This window comes from Tupaia chinensis, unplaced genomic scaffold, assembly GCF_000334495.1.
Source record: "Tupaia chinensis unplaced genomic scaffold, TupChi_1.0 Scaffold000633_1, whole genome shotgun sequence".
Taxonomy (NCBI): Eukaryota; Metazoa; Chordata; class Mammalia; order Scandentia; family Tupaiidae; genus Tupaia; species Tupaia belangeri.
The window spans coordinates 608,566-628,380 of NW_006160153.1; the positions used below are offsets into that span (position 1 = coordinate 608,566).

The window sequence follows — 19,815 nt, forward strand, 5'->3', positions numbered from 1 at the left end:
GGAGCAAGGTACCCATCCAAGTTTGCACTCCAAAGGCCATGACAGTGAGCAGGGTTGAGAAGACTAGGTGGGGAGATCTGGAAAAGTCAACAGAAGGCATCCAACATGAAAAAATCAGCTACCAAGCCTTAAGGGAGAGGAGTGAAAATTCACTTGACTAGTTAGCCCATGCTTGGTTGGAGACCAGGGAAGCTGATGTAATTGGAAGGACCTGGTGTGCTAACAGAACTTCTGCCACTCTTTGGGAGAGTAACTTGTTCTCATCATGAAATATAAACAGATGGGGTTCTCAGTTTAACTCACCACGTACACTGTGTGCAGCTGTCAGTTGTGGCTACAGTCCTGGGTTCAGGAGTGTTGCAGGCTGCAATTTGTATCCAAGATCTTCCAGAGAACAACTGGCATCCTCTTTGCACAGTAAGTACAGGCTCCATCTATTCACACTGCTAGTATCAAAGAATATTCTTCATTAATTGGATGTGACAGTACATTTACCCCTTTTTTTTGAAAGAACAAAATACTGATTCAAAGACTGTTCTGACTATGAAACTCCCAACAAAACACACCACAGAAGCCAATGAATCAGTTTGGTCTATTTCTTCATGAATAGATTCTTCTGTGTGGCGTGTCACAGTAAGTCTTAATTTGCAATGTCTCTTGCTGCTCACCCCGACTAAGGCAGCAGTAGTCTTCCCTTTAACTTACTTGGCGTGGCTTTTCCTCTTGGGCCATGATGAGCTCAGCTGTATTAGGGTGCAACTTTCACACACAGAATATTAGGAGAATGACCTGAATAAATCTTTTTCAAGAAAAGGCTCAGGCTTGGGTTTCTAATGTTGATGTCTAAAAACTGGAATGTACCACATCTGGTTCCATCAATGTATGACCTTAGTGAACTTATTAACCCCCCTAGATTTTGATATTTTCTTCTTTAAGAAGAGACACTTAATTTCCCTTCCCTTCCTATATGTCTTTAGGGTTTTAAAATCTCGGAAGTGCTACCTCATTATGAAATATTATAACCATATAATATATAGTTATCGAACACAAATATTAACTATCTAAAGGCATGTGTCTTTTGTTTTCTGAAGAATAGTTTATGGGACTCACAATGTAGCATGCTTAATCTAAACTGGAGGAAATGTGTTTTTATTTCAATGTATCATGAAAAGTTGCATAAAAATGGAAAGTCACTAACTGTTTAAAGATTCAGATTTCTTCTGGGGAAATGGGAATGATGAGGAATTTGGTTAAAGAAAATGCATTTAAGTGTCATAAAAATGAAAGTTACTTCTGTGGTTAGGGTGGGTGATGAGTCATAATATTTGATTTGTTAATTTTCCTTCGTATTACATAAATAGTGTTTTGTTACTCTTGACTAATATCAGAGTCAGAATCCTAATTGTGAAAATGGAATGTTTCAGGATTTCTAAAAAGAATATATGAAAGTCATGACCTGAATGACTTTGGTAAAGTAGAAGCAAATGCTGGATTTGCAAAGAGAAAGAACATTAAAGAACTGATTAAAAACAAATGAATAAGAAAGTTGCTTTTTTTTAAGTTTAATATTTTAGTTTAATGAGGATACACACATTCATGCCATTAATCTACTACTACAACTATGTTGTATTAACCACCCAAAACTCAGTAGTTTCAAACAACAGACATTTATTACTACTTATAAATATGTATATCAGCCGAACAGATCTTCGGGAATTGGCTGGACATAAATTTGTAGTCAGTGGTGGTTTGGGAAGTTAGCTGCATTGACTTGGCTGGGCTCTCTTATGTGTTTGTGGGTGGAATAGTTCTATGCTGATCTAGGAGGGGCTCAGCTGAAACGATTAAACATCTCTCCATTGGTTTTTCATATCTGTCCATCAGGCTAGCCAGGGCTTATCTGCATGGTGCCTGGGCATGGTTGAGGCTCAGGCTCAGAATTCACCTCTTTCACTTTGGCACCATTCTTCTGGGCAAATCAAGTGACAAAACTTGCCCAGTGGCATATGGACATAGGAAAAGGTGGAGAACTGGGGCCATGTTTATATTTGGCCTACCATGCCACTCTACTTGAATTTCCTTATGAGTAAGTCAAAGGCCGAGAAACATCTGGAAAACCTCAGAAATTTGGACTGCTACTTCAGCATCCCACTACAACCAGCAGGCTCTGTACAACAAGCCAAATTTGTACTTAGTGGGATCTATAAAACATGTCAATTATTTTTATGAATGTATGAGTTTGGCTGATATGTATTTCCCATTGTCTGAAACATTCCATTTGTGCTTCTTGAGCAATCAAAACAGACACAGCAATTGGTGTGGTATGAAACCCTTCTCAGCCATCCTTAGAACAGGATAATTTCTGAAGTTGCTATTCAGTTTAGATATTGGATTTAATTTATGACATCAATAAATCATGTCATTTTCTGAAATTTTGATCTCACTTGTGTTTTCAGATGGAGGAAAGGTATGTCTACTCACTTATGTTTGGAAACATGGGCTTAATAGAAAAAGCAGTTATATAGCACATTTACTCTTATCCCTCAACACCAAAGTACATGAAGAGAAGTACTGACCATTCTGTACTCTTATGGCTGTAGCCAATTTCTTCTTTTGAACATGGAGCTGCAAAGAACAATTTAGATCAATGACAACATTTTTTTCTCACTTGGCCTTTGTTAAAAAAAAAAAAATCTTTGCCTGCATACATATTGAATATTAAAAAAAATCCAGACCATTATTGGGGAAGTAAAATGGATAAGTATAATGAAATAATACTTAAGTAAAATTTATTATGTAAAATTATATTACTTAATAAAAAAAAAAGAACAGTATCTGGGCCAACATCATAACCTATTGGTTAAGAGAGTCAGATCCCACATGGCTGAACACCATTCAAATCCTGGTTTTGCCAGTGTATAAAACATGCTGGGTGAGTATACACATGTGCTCAAAATCCTGAAAGATGAAGAAATGAAGGCTAAGGGACTGTGTTGTGACAATGCCAATTGGGAGCAGGGATGCTTTCTCACTCTCCTCCCTCCCTACCTCCCTCCCTCCCTCCCTCTCTCTCTCTCTCCCTCTCCCCCTCCCCCCTCCTTCTCTCTCCCCCTCCCCCTCTCTTTCTCTGTTACTCCTGCAAGCACACACACCCTCTGGTTAAAATTAAAAACAACAACTATAATCCATTGCAATCTTAGCTATTTCAGAATACAGAAAGGTAGCTGCTCAGCCATGGTCATTCCTAAGAGAAGGTTTGAAATAATGAAATGTAGCAGTAATGCACTTAGAGGCAGCCAGTTGTCTAACAAGTCAGGAAGTGGGAAAAAATGCTACAACCTGTGACATTTTTACTAGTTCTAATCAGGGAATTATATGCTGTAAGTATGTAATAGGAATTAAAGGAAAACTACTGTTACTCCAATATTTCATGGCCTAAATGTCTAATTATAAAGCTTATTTTGCTCAAATGTTCATTTTCATCAGCCAGTTGAGTTGCTTAGACCTGGGCCAATCTTCATGCTAGGTGTGGAGTTTAAAATCTTGTGCAAACACTGAGTTTAAGAGTTCTGTATGAACTTTTATTTACCCAACATTTCTGATGATCTTTTTCAACCTCTCATTCACTAGATTTGTGTATCTATTTAATTGGGAAAGGTATAACATTTTAAAGTAATAATTTTAAAATCCTGTGTTTGAGAAAGCTGAGTTTTGGATTCAACTTACGGATCTTACCTTACGATTATCTGACATTGATAGTTCACTTTCTTGAGCCTCATTTCTTCAACTTTAAATTGGGGAAGTAAGTGCTATTTTTATCATAGGATTCTTGTAATGATACAGTAAAGTAGAGTGCATAAAGTAAACAAGTAGTGGGGCCAGCAGGTGGTGTGGTGGCTAAAGGCACTGGATTCTCACATAACCAATCACAGTTTGAGTTCTGGACCTGGTGGCTTAAAGATCACACCAGGTAAGGGACTGGCAGTTGGCGTAATGGCTATGTCGCTGGACTCCCAAGTAGTCGACCGTGGTTTGAGTCCTGTACTTGGTAGCTTAAACTCATGCCAGGCATGTCTGTGTGCATGCCCAAGATCCCGAGAGGAGAATGGAGGAGAAGGGATTGCGGTGTGGCCATCCCCCCTGGGGGATGATTTCTTTAGAAAATTAAAAAAATAAATAAATAAATATATAAAAAGATCACACCAGGTATATGTGCATGTATGCCCAAATTCAGAGAGGAGAACAGAGGAAAAAAGATTGAGGCCTTGTGATGCCCCTGGGGTGTGATTTCTCACTTTCTCACTCTCAGGTGAGTGCACGCATCCTTTCGCAAAAATTTAAAAAAATAATAAACAATTAGTAAGTATTCTATAAATAATGATAGCCAGAATTTACACTTTTTTTCTTTTTAAAAAATTATTTATTTATTCATTCATTTCATAAGAGACAAAAGAGAATGAGAGAGACAGACAGACAGCACCCCCACTAGAATCCCAATGTCACAATCCACCCCAATGTCAGCCAGCTCTGGACCAAGGCATACACATGCCTGCTGCACTTAGGGAGGTCCCTGGATATGAACTCAGGACCCTCCTATTAGGCCAGCCTCAGAGCTCTATACCCTGTTATGACACCATCTAGTTCCCAACACTTACTTTAAAATACACTAGTGTCCTAACTCATGTAAAAATTTTTGCTGGAGAAAATGACCATCAAAATGAAAAAGACTAAAAATATTGATATTAAAGTTACTGACTAGAATTGCCCAGTCTGATTATCCTATGGTATGAGCCACATATACCCTATGGTACCATCTCTGTCCACCCATTAGGAGCTTTTGATCAGGTATTGTTCTGTTTCATTATTTAAAATAAACTGGTAGTGGACCAGTAGTTAGTGTGGAGGTTAAGATGCTAGGTCTCACATGACCAACTGTATGGTTCAAGTCCTGGACCCAGCGGCTTGAAAATCATGCCAGGCACATTTCTGTGCATGTCCAAAATCCCAAGAGGAGACTGGAGAAGAAACTGCAGAGACATCATCTCTCACTGAGTGGTTATTTCTCACTTTCCCTCTCTTTCTCTCTGTCTCTGGTGAGCCATGTGTCCTACAGCAAAAACAAAATGAAACAAACAAAAAACTGGCATCCAAAGGTCACTCAGTATTTTTTCAAAGTGTTGGATATTAAGAACAGAAGAAACAAAGGGAAACAAAGACAAAATGGAACAAAAACCAGCCTTTAAAAGACTTTAACAATAAAGTAGATTACACTATGGAGAGAACTGAAAATAATACCAGGGTGCTAAGAAAATGACCATTCAGAGAATAAAAAGAATCTTCAGCACTAAAAGCTTGATAACAGAAAAGAAAATAGAGTTGGAAGCTAAAATTAGAAAATGTCACAGAAAATAGGACAAAAAGATAATGACATGGAAGACAGGAAAGAAAAGATAAGAAAATTAGAGGACCAACACAGAAACCTCAATAGTCAAAACTCAATGAGTCCCAAAAAGAGAGAAATAGGAGGACAGCAAATAATCAATGAAGTAATTCTAGAATATTTTCGAGAATTGCAAAACATGATTTTCTAAATTAATAGAGCCCAATGAACACACGACATAGTAAATGAAAATATCCTAAACCAAAGTCCAAAATTTATGTAAATTCAGAACACTGGTGACAAAGAATAGGTGGTGACAAATAATAGGTCTAACAAATTTCTTTTACTTTTTTTTTTTTTTGGAGAGATTTTCACTGCAGGGCGCGTGCGCTCGCCAGACAGACAGAGAGAGACAAAGAGACAGAAAGCGAGAAATCACCCCCCAGGGGGGATGGTCACGCCACAATCCCTTCTCCTCCATTCTCCTCTCGGGATCTTGGGCACGCACGCACTCGCGCCCGGCGTGAGTTTTAAGCCACCGGGTCCGAGACACGAACCGTGGTCGACTACGTGGGAGTCCAGCGACATAGCCATTATGCTAACTGCTGGTTTCCATACAAATTTCTTTTACTTTTCAGAGAGAGGTTTTTTTTTTTTTTTTTTTGCTAAGGGTATGTGTGCTTGCTGGAGAGACAGAAAATGAGAAATCACCTCCCCAGGGAGTATGGCCATGACACAATACTTTCTCCTTCATTCTCCTCTCAGGATTTTGGGCACACAAGTACATGTGCCCAGCATGAGTTTCAAGCCTCCAGGTCTGGGACTCAAACCACAGCCGGACATATGGGACTCCAGTGATGTAACACTTATGCCACTTGCTGGTCCTGGTACAACAAATTTCTAGAGAAAGAAGAAGAAGAAAACAAAACAATTTTCATTTGGCAGATTAACAAATATAATAAGATTTCTGAAAAATATTGCTGAAAACAATGAGAGAAAAAGCCTTCCAAATTCTGAGAGAATATGACTTCTAAACTAGAATTTTCCTGTTCAACTAATCTATTAATTCATCATGAAGGGCAGAATAAGGTCATTTTCATACATGCCAGGTCTCAAATAATTTATCTCCCTTGCATACTTTCTCAGAAGGCCACATAAAGATAAAATCTTTGCAAAGAAGAGGATTAAGCAAAAATGAGAAAGACAAGATGTAGGAGTTCCAACACAGTAACATTAAGAAAATTCAGCCCGATGGTAAAGAGAAATTTCCAGAAGTGGTACGAAGACCCAAAGAACAGAGATTCCAGATTGAACAGGCCAGATGTCTCTAGAAACGTCCTCGTCAAGAAAAGATTGAAGGAGTATTCAACATGTGGCACATATCACAAGGAGCTTTAACAACCAAGGCTATGAACGTCTTGAACTAGCGGTAAGTACAAAACAAGCTGATCTAGTGATAAAACAGGGCACATAGAACAAAACATTGTGGAGGAAATAAAAAGTAATTATAGCAGCTGTATAACTCACATGCAGCTGTGGATATATATATATATATATGTGTGTGTGTACATATATACATCTATTTATATAGACAACATTAAATTATATAGAAAGCATATGTTGTATACAATGTACCTGTGAATGAACTCACATGTATATTATATGTAACATGTGTAACAATATAAAAATGAAGTATTGAGCTACCCAAAGTTATGATAAATCCAAATTCATGGTGGGATAATGAGAGCAGGGGAAGGATGGTGAAGAAACAAACCAATTTCCTTATCTTCCAAGAAGTCAACAGATACTGAATAGAAAGAATCAGTAAGAAGTAATATATTATTTAATGGCATAAGATTAAATGCTCAAGAATCAACTAAAATAATTGAAGTACTTTTGTCTGAAGAGATGGAAAATGAGTTGAGGTAGGACGGGAGGTTGCTTCTATTTAGAAGAAGCTTAGCAGCTGTATTTGATACTGAAGTGTTTATGTAATTTGATGAAAATAAAATCTAAATGTTAAAATGTCTCTAGGAGCCAGCAGGTGGCATAGAGGTTAAGTTGCTGGATTCCTACGTGCCCAATTGGAGTTTGAGTCCCAGACCCAGTGGCTCGAAACTCCTGTGCATACATGCCCAAAAATCCTGAGAGGAGAAGGGATTGTGGTGTAGCCATCCCCCATGAAGGGTGATTTCTCGCTTTCTGTCTCCTCTCTCTGGCAAATGCACACACCCTATTGAAAAAATCTCAAAAAAAAAAAAAAAAAAAGTCTCTATGATATTACTATTACTAATTAAGTTTCAAAAAAACTGAAGATGAATATTTTTCAGAATAAAAAGATTTGATGGTAAGCATAAACCCATTCACACATACATATGCACGTGTGTCCACACGTGTCCACACACGCATTGGCAACATTACCATCCCCAAGCAACTATTTTCTAAATGTGAAACATTTTTTCTGAGTACTGCAGTTCTTTGTCTAACCTTTATGTGTAGATTTTATCACACATTCTTGACAACTCAAACCTGTTAAGCAACTTTATAGCTAAGGCTAGTCAACATGAAAATAGTGAGCAACATTCTCGTTCTGCCTCCTTCCCTTGTAATAAAAAATACGGAGTACAAAGATAGGCTCTATTTTATTACCAAAAAAAAATGTTTTCAAACATGCCTCAAGATAACAATTGGTCTCATCAAAATTATAACAGCTATGCAGCTACAGAGACACAGTGGTCACACAGTGTACTGTGAAATAGAGGCCACATGGCAAGGTCCTGGGTTCACATCCTAAGCTCGCCTGTAAATGCTGGGCACATGCATCTGTGCCCATGACCCAAGCTAGGTGAAACTGGAAATAGATTGTGGTACAGAAAGCCTGTTGGGGTTGACTGTTTCTCTTGTCTGTTTCTCATTTTCTCCTATAAAATTAAACTTAAAACATTATAAAAGCCTTTGCTTAATTAATTAAAATATAAAGGAGACAATTGTATAGTCTCAATAATTCAAAGTTCAAATATCAAGTATTAACAACTTATAACCATGTCATGGTTTTTTTCTGAAAGCACTGATCATTGTACGATGGGTGTAAAAATCAATTGACCCAACATTTAGTGATGAAAAAGAGCAAAGGCATTATAACATGTTAGAAATAAAGCAATGTGTTAGATTTCTTATGGTTCACTTAACTTTCTAACATCGCATATAAAAACATACTCTAAAACCAGTGAAGAAGTGATCAGTGTGTTACTCATAGAATATGGTGTCAACACGTATTTCTTGCTCAACTTTCATAGTCCATGAACACTAAGCATGTCATTCCACATACCCAGTTGGCCTCTGCTATTTCGTAAAGAATATACTCCTCTACGAAATTGTTGAACATCATTGTCTAGAAGACGCTATGGTTATTCTATGTAAAACAGTTGCATTCTTCTCAATGCAAATATATTCTTTGGTAAGAAATTGGTTTTCTATAAAAGTTGGAACTAGGAATCCAGCATAATATATAACCATTTACCTGAATGTAGCACTACTAGATTGCATAGTTGCTTCTCAGTCCCAATGTGTACACCAATCCCCTGGGCTTCTGGCTAAAGTGTACCCTCTGCTACATTAGGACTGGGGTAGGATCTCCAAAGCAATGCAGAGGCCACTGGTCTGTGGACCACACATTTAGTAGCAAGGTGCTAAATACTACCAGGAGATTCTCATTTACCAGAAACCAGGTTTCCATGTTGGCACAAAGTAGAGAAATCTAATTATAGATTCTAGTACATTAGCACACAGTAGGATCTCAATGAACACATTTCGAGTGACTACGCTATCCTTAGATGAGTATGGGGTAGGAAAAGACACCCAAGAGAACAGGTCTGAGCCCATGTTGAATGAGAGCTAAGCTAGTATCTATATACACTTGGTGTGGTTTTATATTTCATTTACCTGAATAATGTGAATGAGAAGTCTATTTAAATAAATAGATTTCTCAAGTATTTTCAGAAACATTGACTTGCATAGTTATAAAACAGATACCTCAAACATTAGTTCCTGAGGAACATGTATTTTGCAAGGTGATTTTCTTAGATTTTTTTCTTTATTGTGGGTTTTGTTACTGCAGGCTGTTTCTATGCTGCATAGTGATTATGGGCCAAAATTTTATATTCGTTCACTTATATTTACTTAGTCAGTTGCCTAATTTCATTTATAAGCCATATTCTGCATCAGATGTGCTGCATTATGTGGGTTTACTTTATGGCATAGACAAACACTACTAGTTGAATAAATTAAATCTGCATTTCACACCTCAGAGAAATAAAGAAATAAGGCAATAAATGCTCAATTATTTTAAAGAATACTGTGAAGTTTCAAGAAACTTTGAAATGATTTCTTTCTACAGAATAAGAGTTGGCAAACTGTAGCCTATTGGCCAAATCTAGCCTGTCACCTATTTATTTTTTATTTATTTATTTATTTATTTATTTATTTATTTTTTAGAGGTTTTTGCTATAGGGCACATGAGCTCGCCAGAAAGACAGAGAGAGACAGAGAGACAGAAAGTGAGAAATCACCCCCTGGAGGGATGGCCATGCCACAATCCCTTCTCCTCCATTCTCCTCTCAGGATCTTGGGCACGCACCCACATGCTCCCAGCATGAGCTTAAGCCACCAGGTCTAGGACTCGAACTGCAGTCAACTACATGGGAGTCCAGCGACATAGTCATTATGCCAACTGCGGTCACCTGTTTTTAACAAATAAAGTTTTATTGGAACATGACATATTTTTTCATACCTTTTACATACTGTCTGTGGCTCTCTTCCATCTACAATGATGGAATGGAGTAGTTGTTACACAGACCATATGTCCAACAAAACCCAAGATATTTACTCTCCAACTTTTGTTGAAAATATTTGCTGATTCCTACCATACAACAAGATTATATTCTTCTTAATACATTAAGATAAAAAGATAATAGGAGGTAGCATTAGAGCCTTCATTTGGCAAGATTAGAAATAGATTTTAGGATGTTTACAAATATGACCTTGTTTTACTCTTTGGAATAGTAAATGGTGATATAGCTCAAATAACAGAAAATAATTTGTTGGAGAAGAGGAAGGGTCTCTCTGTTGTCTTTATTTGCAACTTAATTTAATTTCTCTCTCTCTCCCCCCCCCCATGTCCTTCCTTCCTTCCTTGTGATTTGTCAGAGGGTATGTGCATTAACTGGAGGGAAGGAGGAGGGGGGAGGAGAACCGTGAGAAAGTCTTCCTGGGAGATAGTTAGACTGAAATCCCTTCTCTTCCATTTCTCCCTCCCTTTGGGATGCTGAGTAGGCTTGCATGTGCACCCAGAGTACTTTTTAAGCTGCTGGGGCAGGATTCAGACTACCCAGTTGTCTATATGGAATCCAGCCACCTTATCCACTATGCCAGTGGCTGGCTCAAATGTTCTTTTAATCACTGCCCTCCAAAAAAGTGACTATGTGCTTTTTAAAAGCATTTTCCACTTCTTTCTTGCAGTTAAGAAGTGCTATCTGTATCTTTATATTGATCATTTGAAGTATTTTTTAGTGCAAGTTAAAGTAAAACATTTCTTAAATTCTTTTTCTTTTTCTATTTGTAATGTAATCACTGCCATCTGTTGCTTGGCTTAGCTGTTCTTTCCTGTTCTTTGTACATCTTTGCATTTGGCCATCTGATATTTAATATTACTAATGAGATTAATATGCATTTATGATTATAAAATATCTATAGAAAAACATATTTAGGTTTATATAATGTCTATATTGACCCCCCACAAATTCACGAATTGAAGCCAAGACAATGGATTGAACAGCTGAGTGCCTAAAACTGCTAATCTGTCACTTCTTATTGTGAAAGTAAAATCCCAGCTCAGCCTTATTCTTTTCTTTACTTATATGATTCAGTTTGGCCTCACAAAACGGTGTCAACAATGCTGTGGGATTTTTTTTAATTTTTTTATTTCAGTGTTCAAAATCAGAGGGAAACTGGGATGTATTTTTTTTCTTAGGAGTTTTGCTATTTAGTTAGATGAAGAATGAAAATGTCCAAGTCTTTGTTCTGTTAATTCCCTAGCACATCATAATATCAATGTTAACACAAAGCAGAACATTCAAGAGAAAAATGCTAACTTCATCATAACTGTAAATCACCATTGATTGACATACATGGTGATAGCTATTTTGATTATGTAGCTGCTACAGTAGCAATGGGTCTGATTTTTTTGTGAAGGGGGCTGATTTGTAATAAAATATGTTAGTATTCTAGCTCCCTCATTACCTACCCTTGAAATACATTGAGTATGATTCTTCTCGATGAAAGCCAGTGTTCTATATGGATCTTGTGGAGGCGAGTGCAAAGTTATTTCAAGTGTTGGAGGAATGACTGAGAACCAGAACATTCTTCAGCAATAGAACCTTGAGGAAATGCATGGAAAGAACAAAAGATATTTTTTCCTGAGCTGCTGGCACAGAGCACTGAAAGGCAATTAGAGAACTGATGTGGAACAACAAAGCTCTACCACAGAAACTACCAGTGTTTGGTGTTTGCTTCTGTACCATTTAAGGCTAGTTGTGGCTACCTAGGATGAAAATTCTCAATGTATAAGGGTTTAAATAAGAAAGAAAACCTTTTCTCTCCCAATTAAAATTTAGGTGACCCAGGGTGGGGTGGGGTGGTGTTTGGGAAACCAATGACTCCTGCTTTTGTGCTCCAAGAGTCTAGCTCCTGGTTTCTATTTTTAAGTTCACCCCATAGCTGGTGCATCAGCTACCCAGTGGGCTTTCCAAGAAACAGGAAGAAGGAAGGAGGGAGGGAATTAAACTGGAGTCTCCTGACACTGGGAAAATGGATGGTAAAAAGAAATCTCTAAGAGAGCCTCTTGGAAAAGTGACTTATCAGGTCAGCCAGTGGCTTGGTGGTTAAGATGGCAGGATCCTACATGGCCAACCACATAGTTCAAGCCCTGAACCTGGTGGCTTGAAAAACATGCTGGGTATATGTGTGTACATAAAACATGCCAGGTGCATGAGCAGGCATACCCAAAATTCTGAAAGGTGGGAGAGGTGGAGGAGACGGGACTGCAGCATGATCATTCTCCCTGAAGGGTGCTCTCTAACAGATTTAGAAAAGAAAAAAGAAAAGCATGAATCCCCACCTTCTTTGTATGTTTTGAAGAATGATATGAATTGTTATCACCAGCAATACAGAAAAGGAGTTTTAGTTCCTTCAGGTGGGGTAGCTTTACTGAAATGAGAGATGACCAGAAGAAGAAGTCCTGATCTGAAGACAAGTCAGGTTGTCATTTGTTTAAAATCCCTGGAAAAATGTGAAAGGATGGTTATCTATTTATTAGAGCTATCACTGTAACAGAAACAAAGACTGAAATCTTTGTAAAAGAATGGAAGATACAGAACTAGAGAATTAAATTTCAGCTTAATTTGGAAGAGATTTATTATCTCAAACAAAAGGCAAAAACTTTTTTAGAAGTTTTTGCTATAGGGTGCATGTGCTCACCAGAAAGACAGAGAGAGACAGAGAGACAGAAAGCGAGAAATCACCCTCCCCCCAGGAGGGGTGGCCATGTGGCAATCTCTTCTCCTCCATTCTCCTCTCGAGATCTTGGGCACTCATGCACAAGTGCCCAGTGTGAGTTTAAGCCACCGGGTCCGGGACTTGAACCACAGTCGATTACATGGGAGTCCAGCAACATAGCCATTATACTAACTGCTGGTCCTGGTAAAAAGATTTTTTATGTGAATTCATTCATAGTATTCAAAAATGTGAAATTAAAAAGATCTTCTTTAGAGAGTCTGTCCCCTACAAGCACAGATGTCAACTGAGGCCTAAAGCTTAGTGGCTTCATTTGAAGTGAGAGAGAATTAGGTGTGCATTGATCTTTATTTTTATGGAACAAGGAAGATACATATCAGGAAGATAAACTGACTCATGAAAATTATATTTTGATACTTGCGTGTTTCTATTGCTATATTGGAGGGTCCAGAGATGGTAAGGAGCAGGGAGGGATAGGAGGAATATGTTGATCACCCACAGGCATTGTTTCTGCAGTCTTTCCTCCCTAACACCCTGCATTTTCCGCGAAGTCCAGATTCTGCTGAGAATGACTCTTCTCAAACATTTTTAGACCTGAGCTTCCAAATTCTTTTTTTCACAATTGTGTTGAAGGCGACCAGCCAGATTACAATAAAGCCTTTGCTTTCAGGGAAAGTTAAAGAAGAACTTAAAATGAACCTAAGGTCACTTTTCTCATTTTTCAAGGAAAAAAAAAAAAAACACTGTTTTTATAATAGAATGAAAGCGATCTTAAAGTTTTTTTCTCTTGTGTGATAGAATTTAGAGAAATGTATTTGTCATTAAGAAAGGGTTCAAATAAGAGATTGCAAGGGAGGAAGAGTACAGCTCTCTTCCATGTGCCAATCATAACTTTAAGTTGTCTTCTTTTGAATTTCTGCTCATTTCAGTGATTTACTTGGTAACATATTTTACTGAGTAGAAACTTGTCAATCTCTTCATGATGCATATTCTTATTTACCAGTAAGATATATAAATGATATCTCTTACATTAAAACAAAATGTCATGATAACGAGGCCAATGGCATTTATTTCTTGGCCCAAATACTCTGTGTGTTACTTGTTCATGTAACTACTCTTAGGCAAGTACAAGTCATCAGAATGAGCTTCATCCATAGAGGTATTCAGGTACTCAGGCTAAAAGCCCCTTTGTCTTCTTCAACATGTGGCTCCCAAAGTCACTGTGGGGATAACTCCATGCCAACCAGTTAGGCAGGGAGAGAGCATGGAATAACACACATGGAGTGTTTTATGTGCCAACTATTACTCGCTGTAACCCAGATGTTATTAAAAAGCAGGCTCTGGGCAATTTCTCTCCATATCTCTTTGTTATTTCCAAAAAGATAGAGTTAGAGGAATCCTGATGTTTATATGCAATTACAACTATTTATTCATGATGGAAAAGAGCTTTTCAATTTTAGAATGTTAGAGATGAAAATGGAAGTGATTAAAGTTTGAAGAATCAATGTAGGCAAACAGAAGTTGACTACATCACAGAACACAGAATTAGGGTACTATCTTTGAAGGCTGAAAGAGTTCTTCCAGAATACATCAAAGCAATATCGTACTATTTTGGAATAATTCTAAGTGTCTTAACTGCTATTGGTTAATACTATGTTACAGAGACTTATATACTTGATTTCATTTGATCTTTATAGTAATTCTTTAAGATCGTTTAGTAAGGTGGTTAAATATGTAGGGTCTAGGGCCAAACTGCCTGGGTTTGAGTTTTGGTTCTTTCACATTGTAGCTGGAAAATCTTGGACAACCATTTAACAACCCTTCTTTGATTCAGTTTCCTCAACTATAAAGTGGAGAGAATAATAGTAACTTAGGAGCCTGTCCCATAGCTCAATGGTTAAGTGCTATGCAGACACATGGATACTACATGGCTGACTCCTGCTTGAGTCCCAGTTCTGGAAACTTGAAAAAACATACAGGTATGTGTGTGTTTAAGTCCTGATGGTTTAGAGAAGTGGAGGAGGAAGGACTGTGGCAAGACAATGCCCCTTGAGCAGTGCTTTTTCTCTTTCCTCACCCACCCTCCAGTGAGTACACAACGCACCCTTTGGCAATTAAAAAAAAAAAGACTAAAAGGGACCAGTAATGGCTATGTTGTTGAACTCCCACGTAGTCAACCATGGTTTGAGTCCTGGACTCAGAAAAGACTAAAATAATAATAATGATAATAATAATAATCCAGTTCATAGAGTTAATATGAAGATTAATGCACATTAATGCATTAATTAAAATTATAAAATCCTTAGAACAGTGCTGGACATATAATAAGCTTTCATCATCATTATTTCTCCACTTACATATTAATGTACTCTATTTCAGGCAGGGTAATAGACTTTCTCAAGATCATACAGCTAGCAGTCACTGGAATTGCTATTACAAGGTATGCCCATTCAAACCGAAACACCTGTCCTTCCTGCTGTGTCTGGTTTCCAATGAGTTATGAACTGACATGAAACTGGCTACATACCACAAGTTGGTTTCTAAAGGAACTGGGAATACTTATATTGTGATTAAAATTAGAAAGAAACTGCTCAGAACTGCACTGTATATTCTAGAAGTGCCTACAATGACGGGTAAGAGTCAAGGTTCTAAAGATGGACTGCATAGGTTGACATATCAGTTCCAAGTCGTGAGGCCTTGAGAAAGTTAATTCACTTTTCCAAGCCTCAACTTTATAATCAGTAAAGTGGGAGATAGTGATATTATCTACCAGATCTTCTGGGAATAACAATAAGGTTGAACAATGAGGACATTTATTGTCTCATTTATCAGGAAATATAAAGATGGTCCAAACAGGATCTCTTTGCATCTTTATACCTGATTTCTTTCTTTTTATTACAACATATGAAGGAGGTGTGTGATGGCGAAGAGAGAGATATTTCCCCAAAGTCCACCCCCTCAACCCATTGGTCAAATCTGGGTCCCTATGTACTTCCTAAACCAATCATAGACAAAGGAGAATATACTTACTAAAATTGGTTTAGTGCAGTCATAGTTCATTTTCTGGAAAGAAGGCAGGACCAACTTTCCTAAGCATGGTTGCCACCTGCATCAAAACAGGGTTTGTGTATAAGGGAAAAAATAAAAAAAGGAGCAAGTGCTCTTGAAGAGAGAGGGACGTCTGATTGACTGTCTGGGAAGTGCTTAGCTTAGTGCCCTGGCCTACAGTGACTGCACAACTAAAGGTTAGCTTTGCTAGCTCCCTGAGGCTGACATTCCAGAAGGCAATTCTGTGCTCTCACACAACACAGACCTCCCCATTGTTTCAATAAAACAGAACAGAGCACTGAACTTGATGGATCGCAGGCCTGGCTCACACAATTTTGGATGTTCTTATGAGTCCCTTTGCATGGCAAAAATTCCCACACTTTAAAAATATTTCTCTCTTAACAAAAGTTTTGGAACCTGAGGGAGCTGAACAAGCTGCTTCAAGTCTCATCCTACGTGTTGAAGGGAGTTATCCTACAGCCCTTCTGTATCAAGTTGCATCATTTTGCTGGCAGAAGCAGTCCCTGCAGCCCATGTTTGTCTTGAAGACAAGTCCTGTTCAGAATTCCACAGCTTTACTCTCCTTTTTACATTTACATTCACAGCAGCAGCTGGGAGGGATCAAGAACACTAGATGAGGTCAGCAACAATGACACTGAAGCCACATGAGAGGGTCCTAGTTTTGCATCCGGGTCTCCCTGTACATGCCAGGTGCATGTAAGTGTACTGTTTATCCTTGCTGGCTGAGGCTCAGGGTTGTTCAGGGTTTGAAGACCCTATTGGGGATGTGCTTCCTTCCATTTCTGTCTCAGAACAAAGGCTAAATATGCAACCATCCTTCGCCATAATAATGGTGCATAACAAATGACCCCCAAAGTAGTAGCAGTCAACAATGAGCACTCATTGTCACACTCTTGGATCTGCAGGATGGGTGAGTTCTGGCACACCTAGGACTGTATCTGTTGGACTTGCCTTCAGGGTGCAAATAGGGCCTGTGTTTACTCTATGTCTCTTTGACCAGAGACTCCCTGCAACATGTTTATCTCATAACAATGATCAGAAACCCAAGAGAACAAGCCAAATCTGACAAGCATATTTTCAGCCTTTGTTCAGGTCACATCTTGACACACCCCGTTGGTCAAAGCAGGTCATGGCATCCAACATCAGTAGAGCATCAACAAAGCATCTAGTTGAAAACTAGGATGTCACAAGGGAAGATGTGTAGTCTACAGGGGGCAGAGAACAGTAAGCCACCATGAAGAGGCTTGACTACTTTCCCATTTTGCATAGAGTCATGTCTAATATTCTAAATCCCCTCTTTAGTAGTACAGCTCTGGTCTGACTCGCCTTCCTCAGGTCCATCTCACCTTTCTCTGGTAGGTTAAATCTGTTTGCCCAACAAACTGTCCAGTGGATAACAAAGAGATTAAAAGGAAAAAGAAAGAAAAGGACAGAAAAGGAACAGAACAATCTGATAGGATCGTTTTTAAGGACAATCGCGAAGGTCTGGAACCCTGAGAGCACAGTTTCATTGCAGTTCCCTTAAGTAAAGAAAATCAAAGCGAGAACTTGTCTGGCGCCTTATTTGAGACACGAACAATGCTCATTGGAAAAACTATGGACAGCAGATTCAAAATGCAACAGGTCAGTTTTTAACACAATTCCTTGCAGCAAGTGGCTTCCAAGGACAAAACAAGGTTCCCCAAAGTCAGCAGGGTCAGGGGTTTTGTTCATCAGGTTTCCATGGTGACTGTAATAGTGTCTGGTGGATAGTGGGTGATCAATAACATTTTTGAATGCATAGAGCTATTTAACAGCAAATAATCGCACTGGGTTTTTGGTAATCTTTTAGAATGAGTTTATAAATATTGAGCCTTGAAGACCATGGAAGCAGAGGACAGGAAGAAGAAAGACTGAAGATAGAATAATTGTTTTTTCTTTTTCATATTCTGTTTCTTTAAAAAAAAAAATCAACCCTTTTTAAAAAAAGTTCATGATTTCTTTAATGAATGGAAAGGACAGAGAGAAACAGACAGTACTCCCAATACAGTCTGTAAGTCATGATACATCTTTATTTGGCCCCAGATCATGGACACATGTATGCCCGGCATATTCAGGGAGGTCTCTGTGAGTGGATCTAGAATCTTCTCACGTGGGTCAGCCATGCATGGCATCACCTCTTACTGATATGTCACCATCCTGTCTCCTATATAAACCTTTAATTATTTTTGGGTTTTTGCCATAGGGTATATGCACCTGCTGGAGAGAGACAGAGACAATGAGAGAGAAAGTGAGAAATCACCTCTCCAGGGGGAATAGCCATGCTGCAATCCCTTCTCCATTCTCCTCCTGAGATTTGGGGTATGCATGCATACACATCTAGGTCTGATATGGTAGGCCATGTGAGAGTCTAGAACCTTTACCACTATGCCACCTGCTGGCCCCCAAATCAACCATTTTTTGATATGTAATTCACTTATAAAATGTACTGATTTTAGGTATACAGTTCTATGAATTTTGACAAATGTATACACATGTGATATATACATACACATCGCCCTCAAATTTCCCCAGTGCCCCTGTCAACCTCTGCCTATTCCTGGCCACAGGCAGCCACTGATCTGCTTTCTGTCAACACCGAGTAACTTGCCTATTCTAGAATTCCTTCAAATGGAATCATGCAGTTTGGAGTTTATTGCATCTGGCTTATCTCACTAAGCTTACTCTGTACGATTCATCCATGTCCTTGCATGTCCACTCCCTTTTAGGCAAAATAGTATTGCATTGTTTGGGCATACATGGGTTTGTTTATCCATTCACTTGTTGCTTGACATTTGCGGTTTCCAGTTTGGGACTATTATGAAAAAAGCTATTAACATCACATCACTGTACAAGTCTGTGTGGACATATGTTTTCATTTCTTGTGAGCAAAACCAACCTAGGAGTCGAATTTTCTGGGTTGTATGATAAGTAAATGTTTAACTTCATAAGACATTGTTTTCCCAGGTAATCTTACCATTTTATACTCTTTCCAGCAATGGGTGAGAGTTCCAGTTGCTCCACTTGTTCTCAAATACTTGTTATTTTATCCATTCTGTGCCTCCCTTCTTTTCATCCCCTCTCCCTTCCTTACAAACATTTCTTGACCTATGTGCCTAAAGGGAGCAAGTTTCTACCAATAAGACACCTTTCTCTCTCACTTTCTCTCTCAAACACACCCTTACATTCACAGGAATAGAGGGGTATTTTCCTCAGAAAATAAAACAAACACAACTTAACCATTTACCCCAGCTTCAAAACCAGCGCGCAGCAAACTCTCAGTCGCGCAGAGGTTTCTCCAAAGAGCTCACTCCAAGCCTCTCCACTGCTCTCTTCTCTGCTAATATTATAAATAATTGTCTTTTCAAAAAGCTGGTTTGTGGCCGGCACTGGAGAGCTCCAGCTAGAGCGGAAAGCTGTAGGCTGCCTCTCCGAACCTTCCTGGCGGCCCTTTTTCCCCACCGGCTTAAAGTCCAAAGACGCTCTCCGGGTAGCGCCCAAGTTCCCCAGAAAAAACCCCAAGGAACGTACCTTCCGGACACCCCTGGCACCCTTGCAACCAGGGCACGGGGCATGCTCAGAGGCCGTGCGGCAGGCGCAGGCGTCGGCTGCAGTGAGGCCCAGGAGCCGGGAGGTGCCGCTGCGTCCCCGTTTCCTGGCGCCTGACCCAGCGCGCAAAGTTGGGCTGGGAGCCGCGGAGGGAAGGAAGGACCGAGCGAGCGAGAGTGGCGGGGAGGGGGTGGGGGAGGCGGAGGGAGGAGGGAGGAGGGGAAGGAGCA

At 39.1% G+C, this 19,815-nt stretch overlaps 1 long non-coding RNA gene across 1 annotated transcript in view; it reads right to left on the reverse strand.

Moving 5' to 3' along the window:
* LOC102479229 (uncharacterized) overlaps positions 1-19,815 on the reverse strand; it is a 122,400-nt gene that overhangs the window by 96,182 nt on the left and 6,403 nt on the right. Inside the window, exons 2-3 of the long non-coding RNA XR_336157.3 lie at positions 2,577-2,625; positions 304-446 (exon numbers count right to left, since the gene is read on the reverse strand). This is a non-coding gene — a long non-coding RNA (uncharacterized LOC102479229). The remainder of the gene's footprint in view (positions 1-303; positions 447-2,576; positions 2,626-19,815) is intronic.